Below are 17,552 nucleotides of genomic sequence, written 5' to 3'. Positions count from 1 at the left end.
TAATAATATAAGGGGATTTGGAGGGGGGTTGGGGTGGGGTTTGGATTGGGTGGCGGGCTGCGGGGTGTTTCCTCCCGCATATATATCGTAATTGACCATTTAAATTCGGTCAATTGTAGCAAATCGAAACTAAAGTAAAGCAAAGTGTGATTTTGAACACTACGGGCCTTGCTTGGGGAGATAATTAGTTTGACATTGCAGGGTAAGTTTGTGTCCAGACTCCAGCCCGTCAGGCAGCAAAGGGCAAGCACTGCGCCACTGGTAATGCTTTTCTCTTGCCATCCTACCCTGACACACAGACACCTTCTGTGAAGGAAATATACTCAGCTAAAAATGAAAAATGTTGCTATTAACAGGCTTCGGACCTCGTGTCCTCCAGCGCTCTAGTTCATGTGTTTTCCCTCGTTTCGTTACTTCATTTTTTATGATGCATTTGCGAATGATGCCACACACATAATGCTTGTGATTTAGTGAAAATCAGTCATGTGATACTCTGTGATGGTTTTGTTATGTTACTCCAGAACATACAACATACTGGTCACATTTTGCTGCTGTGAGATAAATTTCCCCTTGGACGGCTCTCTGAGCGGGTGGTAGTCCAAAAACTTCATGAAAGTAGGGTGTTGCCTATTTGTCAACTAAGCAAAAGTGGGTAGGCTAAATAGTGTGGACACAAATTTGAGGACCGGATGCAACATTTTTAACGGCCAGTTATTGCCTCTGGTTTTCTGACGGTCAAATACTTTAAGGCCAGTGGGGTAGGTCTGACATATCAGAACCCTATAATGTATCTGGCCCTGACCCCAAACCAACTGGCTTCTCAGAGGCAGCAGCATTTGGTAATCCCTTCATCCCCCAGCTGGGCTCAGTCTGCCCTTTCACACAGACTCCTTGCTAGACAGGACACCGCAATGACAGAAGAAAATTATCCCAGTCATCAGTTTAAAAACTAAAAAACAATGAATCGCCAATTTGGAAAACCAAGACTCTAAAATAGTTACAGAAATGTGATGGGGGGTTGTGTTTGTCTACACAAAAAACCCCAAATTGAAACCCCAAAACTCGACAATGAGTGTGTGAAGAAGTTCTCCTCTAAGCTATGGGGTAGGGGTACAAAGGGGCACACTCTGCTGTGAGCCACTGTAAAGTACCTGGTATGTGTGGAGGTGTCATGCGTGTGCTAAGAGGCCCCTGCATGTGTGCTGTGCTGATCAGCTCTCTTACGGCAGACAAGTCCTCCGTTATGCTGAGTAGTCTGAATATGTACTGTATATGAGATGGGGCAGTGACGCACAATATAAAAGAGCATTTTGTTATTATTTGTGTAATCCTTCCTCATTGTTCTTTGGATCACAGGGTCACTCACCCACTTTACTGAAAGGTCTCTGTCTGCTGAGGCAGCTGCTAAGGGGCCCTTTCTGTGGAGTTTGGCACTGTATGTGCTATGTGTACAATGAGGCACACTCCGTTGTGAGCCACTGTAAAATCCATATATGATTAAAACATGGTTTAAATGGACTAATTTGATTCCACATCTTCTTTGGTGATAATCTCAATCCCCTCATAGAAGGGTTGGGCTTGTGCGCTGTGCTCACTTCTTCAGCGAAATATGGGGCCACTTTCGAAAAAAAATTCCAGGGCCACTTTAAGTGCCCAGTCCAGCCCTGAGCATCAACCAACTATCTCGCGACCTGCCTAAAACAGGAAGTGTTCCGCAAACGAGACACCTTGTTGTTGTTTCAAAGTGGAATGTATTTCCTGTATTTTACAGACATCTCTTTATTAGAGTGATTATTGCGATCAATCAAAACAGAAGAGTCCAATATTCGCTTTAAAGGTTTTCTTAATGAATTGCTGTAAGACATGTTTAACATTTAAAATTGTGGACAGTATGTTGTTCCCATGATACTCTTTGTTTTTATGCAAATCACCAGGATTGAGTTCTATATAGAGATACTATTTTGCACATCCTGGCCAGGGTCACACCTCTTTCCCCCACCCCCTCCTTCCCAAAGCCCTGCCCCTCCTAAGAAGTGCTGGTTCCCCCAATAAATGTTTTTCATTTCCAGCAATGGATACATTGATCATGATGATGGGGGCCGTGATGTGGGGCTTTACTTGCACGAGAAGGACTGCTCTTCCTACCTTGCCTGGCTCTGTGGGGGTTTGCACACAGTACTAGAGGGAGATGGCGGGCCTGTAGTTTGCAAAGCCTGTTATATCAGGGTGACCAGATGTCCCGGTTTTTCCCGGGACAGTGTGGGGAAATCACCCTCCTCCCGGGGTCCCAGGAGTTTTTTCATTGTAGACACCCCGTCCAGAGTTTGCATGGTTGGGTAGTTACAGTCCCAGTTTTTGCCGGGACCCGATTTCGAACTCCTGAAATTGGGTCCCGGCACGACTCCTCCTGCGTGAATGGGAATGCTTTTCAGGCCCCCATTTCCTCCCACTTCCCCTCCCCGATGCTCTCCTTCAATGAAAGGAGTGTGCCTGTGAGCGCACCCTCTCCCCGCACGCCGCAACAGGCCAGCGACTTAGAAGTAGGACTACCGTTTTATTTGTATTTACGTTAGTCCTACTTCTATTTCTTTGGCCAGTGCCGGTTTTAAAAAAAATCTTTATCTGGTCACCCTTTGTTATATTCTTTGCCATTTATCCAGTGCAGCTGACAAGCCAGGGCTTGTTCAGCATTCAGCTAAATGATACAGCAGTGGCACTGGGAGGCATAACCTATATGGGTCTCTGTTTGTCTTTTGCTGCCATGTGAAGTGATGTAATGATGACACGGGAAGGAAAAGCAGTGCCAACATATGTGGTCTGTACAGTGACGCAGGAAGGACAGAAACTGCTAAAATATGCAATAGTCTGTGCAGTGAAGCAGTGACACATGAAGGACAGGCACTGCCAAAATATTCTGTAGTCTGTGTAGTGATACAGTGACATAAGAGGGACAGACACTGCTAAAATATGCAATAGTCTGTGCGGTGAAGCAGTGACACAGGAAGGACAGTCACTGCCAAAATATTCTGTAGCCTGTGCAGTGATAGAGTGACATTAAGAGGAAACTACACTGCTAAAATATGTAATAGTCTGTGCGGTGAAGCAGTGACAAAGGAAGGACAGGCACTGCCAAAATATTCCGTAGTCTGTGCAGTGATACAGTGACATAAGAGGAACAGACACTGCTAAAATATGCAATAGCATGTGCAGTGAAGCAGTGACACATGAAGGACAGGCACTGCCTAGATATTCTGTAGTCTGTGCAGTGATACAGTGACTTAAGATGGACCGGCACTTCTAAAATATGCAATAGTCTGTGCAGTGAAGCAGTGACACAGGAAGGACAGGCACTGCCAAAACATTCTGTTGAACGTTGTATTGCACACTGACACAGTAAGGACATACACTGTCAAATAGCCTGTAGTGATAAAGTGACATAGGAAGGACAGCTACTGCCAAAATAGCCAGTAGTCTGTGCAATGATAAAGTGGCAAATGAAAGGCAGACACTGACAAAATATGCTATACTCTGTGCAATGAGACAATAGCACAGGAAACACAGACACTGCCAACACAGCAGGTAGTGTGTGCAGTGATACAATGACATACGAAGAACAGACACTGCTAAAATAGCCAGTAGTCTGTGCAATGATAAAGTGGCATAGGAAAGGCAGACACTGACAAAATATGCTATACTCTGTGCAATGAGACAATAGCACAGGAAACACAGACACTGCCAACACAGCAGGTAGTGTGTGCAGTGATACAATGACATACGAAGAACAGACACTGCTAAAATAGACTGTAGTCTGTGCAATGAAACAATGAGGAGAAATATTGCAAACGTATTGTATATTCCATGCAGTGGCATAGGCAGGACTGATGCTGCTAACAGTGTTCTTTATGCCTGGGTTCAGGAATGAGCAAAGGGCTGACGCTGCAAAAACCCTTCTGTGTTCCGAGCAGTGATTCGGTGACATAGGTAGGGCAGACACTGCAAATAAGCGGTGTGCTGTGTGCAGTAATGTATTGGCAGTATGTCGATCTGGCATGCGTTTCATAATCAGTGGCGGCTGTAACGTTAATTTGACACAAACGAAGAAAGTGACTTGGATTATATTTGGCTAGACATTGTACACAACATGGGGGCTGGGTCGGACTGGCCCATAAAATTGTCTCGGGCACCAATGAAAATGTGGCCACAGTTGCAAATGGAAATTCATTCCTTTTGTGACAGACTGTTTGAGTAGTTCCCAAGGGTTTTTTTTTAATAAAATGTAAGGCAAGTTGAGCAATTTAAAGAATATTTAATCAGACACTGGGCCTCAATCCGAGTTGGGCGGTAAGGGTTAACGGTCAATGGTAATGATGCCGGTGCTGGAAAACACTTACCGCCCTATTCCGAGGTCCCTTAGCGGGTCCCAGTAGGAATCTCTGCGGGTCCCGTTAAGGGACCTCAGAGCTAATAACGGGCCCGTTATTAGCGCCTTCCCCATTCCCATTGAGACCTATGGGGGCTCAAATGGGAATGAGGAATGGTTAACTGAATGGGGACTTACTGGGTCCGCATAGGTCGGAATGTCCCGGTAAATCCCCATTCAGCCACAGAAAACACTCAGACTCCCAGAACATATCCACCACAGTTTAGCTCCGGTAGTTGGGTGACGGGAAGGGATCCTCACATTACACCACTTTGCAGCCTTTGGAAATAAATATGTGCATTGGAAAAAGGTACTGAGGACAGAAACCAAACAGATTCAATTACATGTACAATTGTCATGTCTAAGGCTGAGCCATTTAAGGTTACATTGAGTTATGAATAATTGAGGTCTCTGTTTGAGAATAAACTTTGTGTTGAATCTCTACATCTATTTGGCAGTTCATTCTGGCATTTGTGGTAGGGTACATGTAGTCCAGTACCATGGCAAATGGCAAAGGCCCTCATTACGACCCTGGCGGAATCCGCGGTGCTAAATGCACCGCGGAGCATGGCGGAAAGCCGCCGATAGCGCCATGGGGGTTGGCGGATTTACCACCCCATGCCGACCTTGGCGGAGCGGTAAATCCCCAATCCCCATTTTACCCTTCCCCATTCCCATTCTTGCCCCATAGGGTATAATGGGAGTGGGGAAGGAGTTAATTACGCCGCCGTAAAGTACGGCGGCGTAATTAACAACGAGGTCCCTTAGCGCCATGGTTTTCTCCGCCCGGTAAAACCAGGCGGAGAAAACCTCCATGGCGCTAAGGGAACTCGTAGTACGGCGGACGGGTCCGCCGCGATTAGCGCTGGCGGAAACCCACTCCGCCAGGGTCCTAATGAGGCCCAAAGTCTGCATCTAAATCCTAGTAACATTAAGGTGATTCAAAATAGCCATTTCCGTATGCAAAAACATCTGTCTGAAAAGTAATGAGTTAACTGCAGCTATCAAGCTGCTCCTAGTGTAACAAAAGCCTTGTAAATAAATGTACCTCCAGCCAATTGCTTTCTAAGCAACACAGGCTCGCAGTGCACAACCATGACAAAAAAGTACTTTACTTGTATATTTTTTGTATATAAAAGGGACAAAGCTAGAAGTAACTCGATGGTCACTTGATTGGAGTGATTTATGAAAAATGTGAAGTTTTATATGTGTAATGTTAAAAATATACAAACAGTGAAATTATAGCTGCCCATGCAAAAGGCAAAACTGTTGGCTTACGATTGCTTGTTTTAAAAAAAAAAAGAATTAGCTTCTGCTAGTGTGTTTGGATGCCTCATCTAAAAGCTCAAATGAGTTTCATCAAGAACTTGTATAGAACGTGAACACCATTACCCTCATTTTAAATGGGGTGGAGCAGGACATTGAGATGTAAATGAGAGAAGTAATGCATGGCTGCCTCCATTTCCCGCTCTGCCCCATTTCCCTACTAAGACAAGGCGTGGGAGGGGCACAGAGTAGAGGTAAGATCGATCCTCCATCTTGTGGGAGCACTTTGTTTTACGCCTGCAGGAGATTTGTACTTGTTTAAAACCTCGTCATATTCCATAGGAGTCCATTAGTAAACGCCACCTGTGAAGCATAATTGGCTGGAGCTCCTTGTTCATGGTGAGAGGAAGATGAAAGAGAAAAAGTGAGTTTACCTCACCTTTACTTTTTTCTTGTCCACTGTGCCTCATGAATGTTTACATTTACACGCAGAGGACCTCAAGGCACTCAAGTGCCAATGGGCCTCATTACAAGTTTGCCAGTCTGGGCCGGTAAGCTTGCCGGTACTGTAGTTCCCAGACCGGCAAACTACGAGTTGTGCTTGCGGGTGCCTTTCTGCCCACCAGGTCGGACCTGGCGGTCAGAGCGGCACCCGCGAGCACAGCATGTCGGATGCACCGGCACCATTCTGAATGGTGCCGGTTCATCCGACCTCCCCATTCCCATTGAGCCCTATGGGGCCCAGTGAAATGGGGAGCATTTTTTTCTGTTGCCCGCGAATGGACAAATACCGGGTCCGGCGGGGCAAGAATGCCCCAGTAATTGCCCATTCGTGGGTGCTGGAAAAAATCACAAGTTTGGCGACAACCTGCCGGTTTTACCGGCAAGACTACCGCCAAACTTGTAATGAGGCCCAATGTCTCGCGTCCCCTCGATGCGCTATATATTTCTGCCCAAATGAGGTAGTGTGATTTATTGTTACTGGGAAAAATTAGGGACATAGCTGCCACTATTGGCTACATTTGTCTCATTTGCAAATCGTGTTTTTAACATTGTCTGGGGAAGCTGTGGAATTTCCTTACACATGATTTTGCTCTGCAATAGGAAAAGTTGGCATTTGTACATTCTGTATCTTTTCAATTTCCATCCACCAGTTAAGTACCCAGACTGTGGCAGTCAAAATAACTTGTATCTGTGTGCCTTCGTCTTCCTCAATGGTCGGCCTCTGTTTCTTTTGAGACCTGCAGGAGATGCTCCTGCCACACTGCACACCTGTCCAGACCGTCCTTCAAAGAGTACGAAAATCAGAGGTGGATTTAACACTCAGACACAGGACAAATGGGTCCCCAGCTCTGATTTTCCTTCCTCAAAGTCAAATAGCCTGGCTGCACAGGGAGTACCACCGAGATCTTATCCTTTTAAGAGGCTCAGCAAGCACACCATTTACAACAGGAGTTGATAAGTGATGTTAACAGATTTGTCCCTAAAGTTCATTAAATGTCCCACTTGTGGTAGCCATTAACTCTTACCACCCCAAGCTCCACCTACCCAATGCCCTTTGTCTTTCTTGCCTACGGGTCCCTTTTTCTTAAATCTGCGATCCAAAGAAGGAGAGCGTCACGAGGATGCGACTGCGGCAGACGTATAGGGGAAATTTGCCGAGATGGATAAGCCGCTGCATTGGATCGGTTGCGAAATGGAGGAAGGCAGATTGCTGAAAGTGACAGATTCTGAAGGTGAGAGCCACGCTCAGAAGACAGGCTGGTCGCGTCACTGCGTGCTGTATGGAAGGACCTCTCCGGCGGAGCAAGGCCACCTGTCAGCGCTGATATAGTGATCGGTGCGACAGGCGCAATCGCAAGAAGCATGCAGATTTAGAAGGGTATGCGCCAGCCAGATATTGTCCACCAGTTGAAGTGTGGGGCCTGTGTATGTTGCCCCGCTGCTCAGGTGTGTCAGTTCTATAGACAACCACCCGCCACAGTGCAATCATTCTGGTAAAATAGGTAATGTCTGATACCTAGACTGGCCTACCCTGCTGTACAGAAGGTGGCTCACATATAAACGTGTGTATTAAAAAGAACTGGGGTGGCTGGCATAAATGGACAAAGGATAAAACTGCCCAGCCCAATTCAACGTTACATTTCAATGTAAGCAGGGCAAACAAAATACCCTTACTCTAAAGGCATTGTCACTTTGCTGGAAGGCGTCTGTGCATAGCCAGCATTTGGTCTAGAAGGTATTCTAGGAATGTCATCTTTATAAATAAACTCAGTACTAAAATCGGATCATTCAACATTTGCACTTTTAAGGGACATGCCACAGACCATAGCAACTCCACTTTTCCAACTCACTGTTGAATCTGTCTAACAGTAATCACACTTTAATGTGCTTAATTGCAAAACCTAACAAAAAAAAGACAAACTGGTGCTGGGATCCTGTAAGTTCTGTAGTTAGGATGCGAGTGCCGGTAACAGCTGATCACTGCCGGCTGATTCAGGCATAGGCTTTTTGTCTCATGAATCCTGAATCCAGGGAGACTATTATTGCCAGAGTGTGCATACAGAGAAATCAGGTCATATTTTTTAACTAAAGAAATTGTCACAAGCAGCAGGAGGGGAAGCACAAAGAGACTTACATAGGCTTTTAGTTCTCAAGAAAAGTACACTTTCCTAGTTAGCCAAATGGAAGTTGAATTCGTCAATGGAAAATTATTAGGAAAGAAAAGGTATCTTACAAAGTCCTTGCTTTTGGATAGTGTTGGGAAGCAGGGGAGAAGCTCCCAGGCCATGCAGCATATTCAGAACGAGACGATTGCAGAAGGAAATGTTGCAGGAGAGTTAGGAGAGTGATGGGGACAGGGGAGCCTACTCATAGAAGCTAGATTGTAGTGCAAATATACTGAATTGGAACATTAGAATAATGTGTGTATTGAAGCTCAATTTTAGAAGGAAGATGTAATTTTGAAATTGTAGTGCCATGGCTATGCGAGTACATTTACAATTAGTCCAGAGGGCTAGAAGGGTGTGCATGCATTCTTCACTTGCAGCCCTGGCCGCTTTGCGGGTTAATTTCTTGAACACACGCACACACACAGTCCTTCATTGTATCTTATCGGTAGTGCATGGAACCGCGAAGGAATGTGCCCAGCAAGACCAAGAGAGGCGCAAATTAATCTTTGAAGACTAATCCCACAAAGAGAGGGGAGAGGGGTCCAGGCCCTCGCCAGTCCAGATCTCTAAGTTATAGCGGCCCGAAACCCCCAAGTTCCAGACATAAACAATGGAGTACACTGACCAACCTCAAACCGCTGGCCATAGAACTGTAAAGTGACTAATCGATCAGGAAAATCAGGGAACAGGGACTGGCGGATCCCACCATCAGTTCATGTGACTTGTGCTGCGAGGTGCCAGAAGACAGGGTGACAAATGTGTGCCTCGGGTGGGAAAGTTGTGGAGGTGCCGGTCTATCTGAGAAAAGAGTGGGGGTTCATGTAGTTTTTAGGAGTTATCGCGACCTCTAAAGTAGCCTCCTCGCTCATGCCCTTGGTGGTTCCAGGTGCACTGTAGAACTGTGAAATAATGAATTGTGTGTGTAACTAAATAGCCAATTAAAGTTTTGTATTTCACTGACGAAAGAAGAAGATACCCACATGGACGAAGATGGACAGAAGATGTTGGGACCAATCGCGTCACATCCCCTATGGAGCAGGCTATATGTGTATAGGGTCAAACCAACCAGCTCCTGGATTTGTTACCAATGCAGTGTGCGTCACTCGTGATGCTGTGTATCTTTAAAAGCTATTGCTCATGCTGTTTTTGTCAGCACGATCAGTGGAAGCAGGGTCCTTTGTTGGCACATACTTGTATTTTTGTGACATTAAACCTTGTTCTCTTTGTAGGAGGCTTGGCCTTTTTCCCTAGTGGGTTTTATTTTTTCTGTTGTGGGCGTTGAGGGGTTTCTCTACAACAGTCTTGGCCTCACTCCAATGTCCAATGGATTACCTCTTGTGTTTTAGGTTGCATAATTTTGGTTCTGCTGAGTCCATAATTGGGCCCCCCTGAGACCAACAGTCAATCAACCCAGCAAATAATTTGTGTTCCCCTCAAGTTGTCTCAGGCAAAGGTGGTATGCCAGTCTGTTCACTACAAACTACACATCCTGTGCAATTTTCTACCATATCTTCCCCTCCACTTTGCCTTCTGGTTGTATCTTCTTTAACATCTGGATCCCTGGACTATTGTAATTTGTATTTTTCTTGCTCAACATGTTTTTCTTCTTCGGTGATTGCAAACGATCTAAAATTCTGCAGCCAGTTTGGCCACTGGTTCTGCCTGTTACTCCTCTGCATGCCCCATTCTGAATGCCCTGCACTGGTTGCCCATGGCTAAACGGATTAAGTTTAAGGCCCTTTGCATCTCCATCGGGCCTTCTAAAAAATGGGGTCTGAAAATCTGTTCAATTTCATCAGTACTTTTCTCCTGTTCCTTGCGCTCCTGTACTGTCTTGCGGATTCTCGTTCCCTGCTTCAAATATTGTCATGTGTGAGGTTGTTCCTTCTCTTTGGCTGCAGCACAGCTGTGGAACTCCACCCTGCTGTCCCGTTGTGAGATTGTTGACTATCTGTCCTTCCGACGTGCCCTGAAGACCTTTCTATTCACAGCTTGAGCTTTTGTTTGCTGTCCCTTAGCTTGCCCCCTTTACAGTTTCTACCTCATTAGTGCCATGATGCCCTAGATGGTGAAGGTCGCACTTAAGAAATGCTGTTAACAATACATAACATAACACCCCCTCTGCCAGGGTTTTTAGGCACATGCTTGGGGGGATCTCTGTCACTTTACCACCTCCCTGATAAAGGTTCCTGATCCCTGAGTTATTCCCCTCCTGGCTTCTCCTGACTTAGTCACTCAGTCAGCTTGCAGTGACTTGTTCCCCCTCTCATCTGTGGAGTCCGCCCTGGACTGTCCTGGTCCCTGATACTTCGCTGGTCTTTCTGGCTAGTAGGTTTCCTCAGCTATGGTAACTCGATTTCCTTAATTCCCATGTGGTAATGGTACTCTCCTTCTCCAACCCCCTCTCTGGATGATACATTTCTCCACCATTCTCCTTAGTGTAACTCTCTCAGGTGGTAACTTTCCAGCTCCATCCTCACCAATATAACTCTCAGCAGATTGTAACTCGCTCCCCGCTCCTCTTGAATATGACTCCCAATATGGTACCTCTTCTCTTCCACTGTAACTCTTTCCCGCCAAACTCCAAGGATCTCTTACCAGCTCTGATCTCAAAAGAACTCTCACTCTGCAATCTCCTCCAAACATCTTCCTCAATTTCCTTCAGAAACACCCAACACCTTCTGATAGAGCCTGCTGGCTTTTACAGTTTGGCGCACAGCAGAGACATGGGTTGCCCTTGTGTAGTGTAGGTAGGATTGTTCTGTGATTGGGCCATGTGTCTATGATCATGTGGGCTGGCGGTAGAATCTCCTGACCTTATATTACGGCCTGCTGTCATTTTGAATTCAACAACTGTCTAAGCCATTTGTGAGGTTTCTTCTCCACTTTGGAACCGTGCTAAGATGTCCTGCTTTGATCTGGGTCCTTTTCTTTTCCTGCTGTGTAAATCAAAAGCCAGCCAAACCTTTGGTAAGCAACAGAAGCAGTTTTTTACATGTGAAGCTTTAATCATAGGACATTGCGTCTTTTAAATCCCTACAACACCAGCAGAAGCGGGAGAGCTGTGTTGGTTTTGTCTCTCGCCCAGATACTGCCCATACATTTCATTTAGTTTATTTAGCGGACATGTGTAAAAGTGGAACTTCCACAGTCTTTGCAAGTCTTTGCAAGTCTGCCTCAATATCTTGAATGTTCCGTCGGGCAGTTGTGCCGAGGAGGGAAATGGATTCCTACATTCGCTGGCAAACTCCAATGCTGTAACTCTGTTTCTTAAAAGGGAGAGGTAAACATCCGTAAGGCTGCTTTTTGGGTCTGGTAAGTGGCCTGGAAGATCTCTAGAAGTCCAACTAATATGAATAAAGGTCTCCAAAGAAGGTATGTGGCCAATCCCCTTACCGTATTACTGCCCCATGCCTTGTTACAGGGACCTAGCCGGGTTGGTCTGGTGAGACCCTGTATACCTCCTCCACATCCAGCATACATTTGCTTGGGGTGGCGTGCAGCCCTTTTGGCCAGCTCACTGTTGGTCCACAAGTTCAGGCAGGACAATTAATCACAAAACTCAAATGTGTATAACTTCACTGTCACAGCCTGCATTAGGCCCAGAGCAAGCAGATAAGTATTAATTAAACTTCCATAAATGAGACGCCATAGAAACCCTTCTTCTAGCTGCTTTACTTTTAGCTCTTTGCTGAACTGTTACAGCTAAGACGCGTGTGACCTTTTAAGAATTGCACCTCTAATCAAATGAATTGTAGCACAAATTACCACCTTAATTAGGGAAAACAAAAGTGGACTTCCGCCCCTAGTGCAGTGAGATTATATTAACTAAGAAGCAAAAATAAAGAGGTGATGGCTGGAAGGTTTAGAATGAATCTTAACTTCAGGCAGTGCTCTGGGCAACCCTTCAGACCATCATTTTTCACCTGCCAAGCCATTACAGAAAGGGATAGACCATATGCAAATCAGGCTTGGTCCCACCCCAGTTGTAGTTTGTCTCCCTATGTGAGAGAGGGTATGCCCAGAAATGGGTCCCTTGTTCGCTGATCCATAGGGAACTAGGCTGCACCTCTCTGAGGAGGCCCAAAAAGGCAGAAGCATGTCTGGGGTTGTTTGTTTTTCATGCAGAGGGGACCTGGCCTAGCAGTTTGGGCTGGGCTTCTACCATTGGTGGCAGTACCTGACTGATTTGCATATGGCTGGATCCCTTTTGCAATGCCGCAGACGGGCTATAAAACAGTGGTGTGGAAGGTTGCCCAGAGCCATGCCAGTGGTTCAAATTTATTCAAAACCTTCCACCCATCACCTTTTTGGTTGTAAATTATATTCACTACCAATCCTTCTAGACCAACCCTGAACCTCTGTTCATTCCACTAGATCACCACATCGCCCTATTGGCCGTAGAGATCCCCCCATCAATTTAACAGCCTCAATCACCTTGTCTTTGCCCACCACCCATAGCCATACTACCTGTGACCTCAATACTATCAATCCTCTCTCGCCCACAGCAATAACCTCAACCTGACTCTGCTCTCCCGGCCTACATATGGCACCTACCCATACCTCCTTAGCTTAATGTCTTTCCAATCTCTGCCCTGCCTCACTCTCCCTGCCCCCTACTACATGTGAAGTCCTGATCCCATCCATAACAAACAAAAAAGAGTACCCCAAGCTAACCCAATTCCAATCATAACTTGTACTATAGGCATATAGTTAATAAAGAGTTGTGTTTGCAGGCACAATAATTTGTATTAGTACGCAGGCATTGATGTTTCAGTTCATGATTGGTTAAACTCTGAGTTTTACATTTTGGTAAAGCCTGCAGCTTCTCACAGATCACTGCCTCCACACAAACCCCACTCACCATGTTGCTTTCCCCAGCCGCTTCTATTATAATTGTTCTTTTATAACCTGCTTAATACGACCGGTTTCTAAGCGCAAGCCCGGTATTCAAACCTGTGTTGCTATGCATTGTCTTACTTCTAAGACACGTGTTGCCCCTGAGCTATCCGAAATCCATCTACAGAGTCATTGGCCTAACTGCTCCTGGATTCACTATTGCCAATAGCCGCCATTGCCCGGCTCTCACCATTGGTTCATCTTCTCTGCCTGACTCCCTCTTGTTTCCAGCTTCTTGGCACAAATACCTGTGATTCTCAGTGCTGCCCTTCCTGTCCACGAACCTCTGTCAGCCCACTATTCTATTAGATTTTTATACTATTCAATTTTTATAAAGTGCCAACTCGCTCGCAGGCCTCAGAGCGCTCACAAAAAATACAAACAGACAACAAATAGCCGGGGTCAGGAATACGCTAAGGTACTGTCCGGTCCATGGATTGTAAGGGATGAGTCGGGGGAGCCAGTCTATAACATCTCTCTAATAGTACCCCCACACCCTGCACTCCCCACTGAGTAACTGGAAGAGTACTAATAGCTGATAGCTAAAAGCAGACTTTTTGTGTCTGGTATTATCCCGACCACCTCGTTAAGGCCCATGTTAAACTTTGGCCTTCAATATGGTCCCCTGGTCAATACCAAGTGGTAAAGACTATCTCTGGGTTTATTGCTAAAATCATGAAATTCACTTTTTCCAATGGATTTTTTGTTTGTGAGCCAATGGATTCAATGATCATAATGTCTTTAATGTGGCAAGGTCTATAGCTGCTTATTATCACTTGGGAAAGGATACCTAAACAGAATGATTGGGTTAACATGACCCACCCCTAAAGACAGTGCCATGTACTTGTTACCCAGGATTACTCATCATTTCAATGTAACACAGAACCAGCAATAGCAACTGACAAAACCGAGCCTCCACTAAACCCCAATCCACACATAGGATTCGACTGCATGCCTAATGCCCTGAAGATAAATGTAATTGATAGTCGTTCTTTGTTGTTGCAATGATATTGAATTTTGTAATGCCCTGTTATCTTCAAAAGTGATTGACGTTTGTAATCCAATCCATTTAACAATATAAAATGTACAGCAGTAAACCCCCAGAGCAGCAGCAGCCTTAACATCTTGAAACAGTGAGTCTGGAGTAGGGGGTGGATATGTGTGTGTGAGGTGTGTGTGAGATATGTGTGTGTGTATGTGTGCGCGCGCGCGCGCTTGTGCATGCGTACAGGTTTGCGTGTGTGCAACCTCTTCAATATTTTAGAGGAAAAACACTACTTTTGTGGTGCTGTTTGTGTTGGGATTCATTATTCTTGGTTTGTGATGCTAAACTATGGCACGCGTGCTATGTGTTTGTACTATACTACATTGTCTATGATCTGCCATGCATTTATGTTATGCTACACCATGTCATGTTTGTAAGCTGTAGGAACATGTTGTGTAATGGTTTGTCTGCTGGGATCTATGTATTTGGTTCCCAAAGCATAAATGCATGTTAACAGGAATCTTCCTAAGTGTTGCTTTTTTTTACCTGCATTTGCGTGCACTTACCAAGTAGAAGGGCATTTCCCCTCTTTATTTTCTTGGCAATTGTTTCAGCATGCCCAGGCTCATCTTGGTACTGTGTCTGACCAACGCTGTCCTTAAACACTTTGCGCTAAAGTGCAAATATAGTTGGTTCTGAGCGAGACTACGGCGGTGGTGACTTGGTGCAGCATACAATCATTTTAGTTAGCATAAAATAAAAGGGGAAATAAATGGCATGTGTTTGATTACTTTTCAGGTACTTGTGAACACGGCAAATTCACATTTCTGAAATACAACACCTCCCAAATGCTGTACAAGCTGTCCGTGCAACCATTTCCCTTGCCTGTGAGTTCATTTTGGGGCACTATCACTTCTATTTCATGCCCATTCTCTTCACTTTGGCTGGCTGTTGGGCTGGCTGAGGGGGCCCCTCAGTGCAGATCTTTGGGCGCACTCGTGTTCAGGTTTGTAGATTTGGTTCCTTGAAAGCTTCCCTACCTCGTCCTAAATCGTGTGATATAGTCTTGCTGTGGCATAAAGCGCTCTATAGAGCATAGCATGGCCTCATGGAAACAGTTTAACCATGGTAACATAACATGATAGAAGGGTGCCAGTCTGCACTGCATACAGAAGAACGAACATCTGGCCATTCTCTACCAACCTAGCCTGGTTTGTCGCAAATCCACCTCTGCCTCTCACGTTGCCTGATGACCTAATCATGCTTCGGCCATACAGGCTATATTTCTAACTTTAAAAGTCTACAAATTAATATACTTTTAGAGCCTACTTCCAAGTAAGGCACAACCTTAATGTTGAGGGAAAAGGATCAGTCACGACTCCGGTGGATTGGTGAATGCTTTATTAGTAGAAAGCAGTGACAGCAGGAACCCAACAGCAACATGAGTCACAAAGGTCCGAGCGTCCCCTTCCCTCCAAGCCCCCCAGACTTTATACCCACCAGGGCACATACTTTCCAATGTCAAGGATGCATACTAAATTCCTCGTGCTAGCAAAGAAGAAAGCCTCATTATATCAGCCTTTGACACCAGCTGTGTGCTTTCATGTGAGCCAGTGTTATCAGTGAGGCCATCCTGTCGTAACTCAGTTAGTCAAGGCGCCTATACTCAGTGCTTTAAGTGGGCCGGGGCCTGCCGGGCCGGGCCCCAGCAGTCTCCAAAAAGTGAGGCTGAGCCGGGGCCCTGCCGGGGCCCCCCAGCCCCACCACGCCATGGCAGGACGCATTATCCCGCCGCGGCCGCAGCCGCAACGAGAGATGCGCCCGCCAGTTTAACGTCAGGCAAGCTGACAGAAGTGCCAGCCAGCCACAGCGTCGCTGTGACTGGCTGGCACTTCCGTCAGTCTCTGTAACTTTCTCTGATGACCCCTCATCTGAGGGGCCATCAGAGGAAGATACAGTCCCTTAGTTCCCCTCGCCAGGTCACTGACCCTCAGCGAACCCGCGGGCTCCGTGATCTAATATGTAGATTAGATCACGGAGCCCGCGGGTTCGCAGAGAGTGAAAGACGCCTCGGGGTCAGTGCTCTGAGCAGAGATCACTGAGCCCGAGGCGCCTTTCTCCTTTGGCAAGGCTTTATAAAAGATGCCTTCAACTGTGTACGTTTAAGCCATCTTTTATACACGTAGAAATATTTCTATGTTTATAACAGATGGCTTGAATCGTACACAATTCAAAGCAACTTTTATAAAGCTTTGTCGACGGACAAAGCCACCTTGGGTTTTGTCCGTCCTCAACGCTTTATAAAAGATGCCTATGTTTCAAGCCGTCTTTTATAAACATAGACATATGTTACAAATGTCTATGTTTATAAAAGGCAGCTTGAATAGTACACAAACCATAGTAAGGTAAGCACACAAGTGTGCGTAACTTACTATGGTGTGTGCACTTTCAAGCCACCTTTTATAAACATAGAAATATGTAACATTGCTATGAATATAAAAGAAGGCTTGAAAAATACACAAACCATAGTAGTACGCAAACAAATATATAAATGCTCAAATACATTTATATATTTGTTTGCGCACCTTACTATGATTTGTGCACTTTTAGGCCACGCCCACAATGGAGGCCACGCCTCCAAACCAGGGCCCCCTCTCAATTTCTTACCCCACTTAAAGCACTGCCTATACTCCTTAAAGATTCCCATAAACTTTGAGGCAAGCAATAGGATTATCAAAATGACAACTTTTGCTCCCCTGTTCTGCTTTACTTAAGAAAGCGAGAGCTTAGATCTCGCTTGCTTATGCCAAAAGGGAAACACGTCAGAAGCGAGAAATGAGACAGCGAGCACTCCAACAAGCTCGGGGAGAGACATTCTTTTCAAAGACATGTGCAGTACGTCCTACATTGTCCACCTCGCATAAGCAAGAAATGCTTTTTAAACATGGCAGTTACAGGGCCTCCGCGTGGACTCAAATAAAGTCTGGCATGACTTGACATGAAACAGACTCTTGAGACTAACCTTTCTGACATCAAGGCACCAAACCTTTTTTAAGTTGACCTCTCCATTCCCTTGCCATATGTTACTAACAACGTTTACCTTTCTACGCTGTCTATCCTAGACTATGCCACTCTTGGCTCAGGCTTCACAGTCACAAAATTAAATATTCCAGAGTCTGGCCTGTGGTAGAAAGCAGCGAGACACCCATGCAAATAACACAAACACGTCCAAGATAGTGGGCATACTCTTGAGCACTTTATGCAGCTGACTTTGCAATGTGTAGTAATTTGCAATTCTCCATATCTGCCC

General features: G+C 45.5%; 1 protein-coding gene across 1 annotated transcript in view; it reads left to right on the top strand.

Annotated features, from left to right (window-relative positions):
* DLGAP4 (DLG associated protein 4) overlaps positions 1–17,552 on the top strand; it is a 1,951,934-nt gene that overhangs the window by 719,760 nt on the left and 1,214,622 nt on the right. The gene's annotated exons all lie outside the window — the stretch shown is intronic.

Source organism: Ambystoma mexicanum, chromosome 3p, assembly GCF_040938575.1.
Source record: "Ambystoma mexicanum isolate Mex_15411 chromosome 3p, UKY_AmexF1_1, whole genome shotgun sequence".
NCBI lineage: Eukaryota > Metazoa > Chordata > Amphibia > Caudata > Ambystomatidae > Ambystoma > Ambystoma mexicanum.
This window is presented reverse-complemented; position numbering and strand designations above follow the sequence as displayed.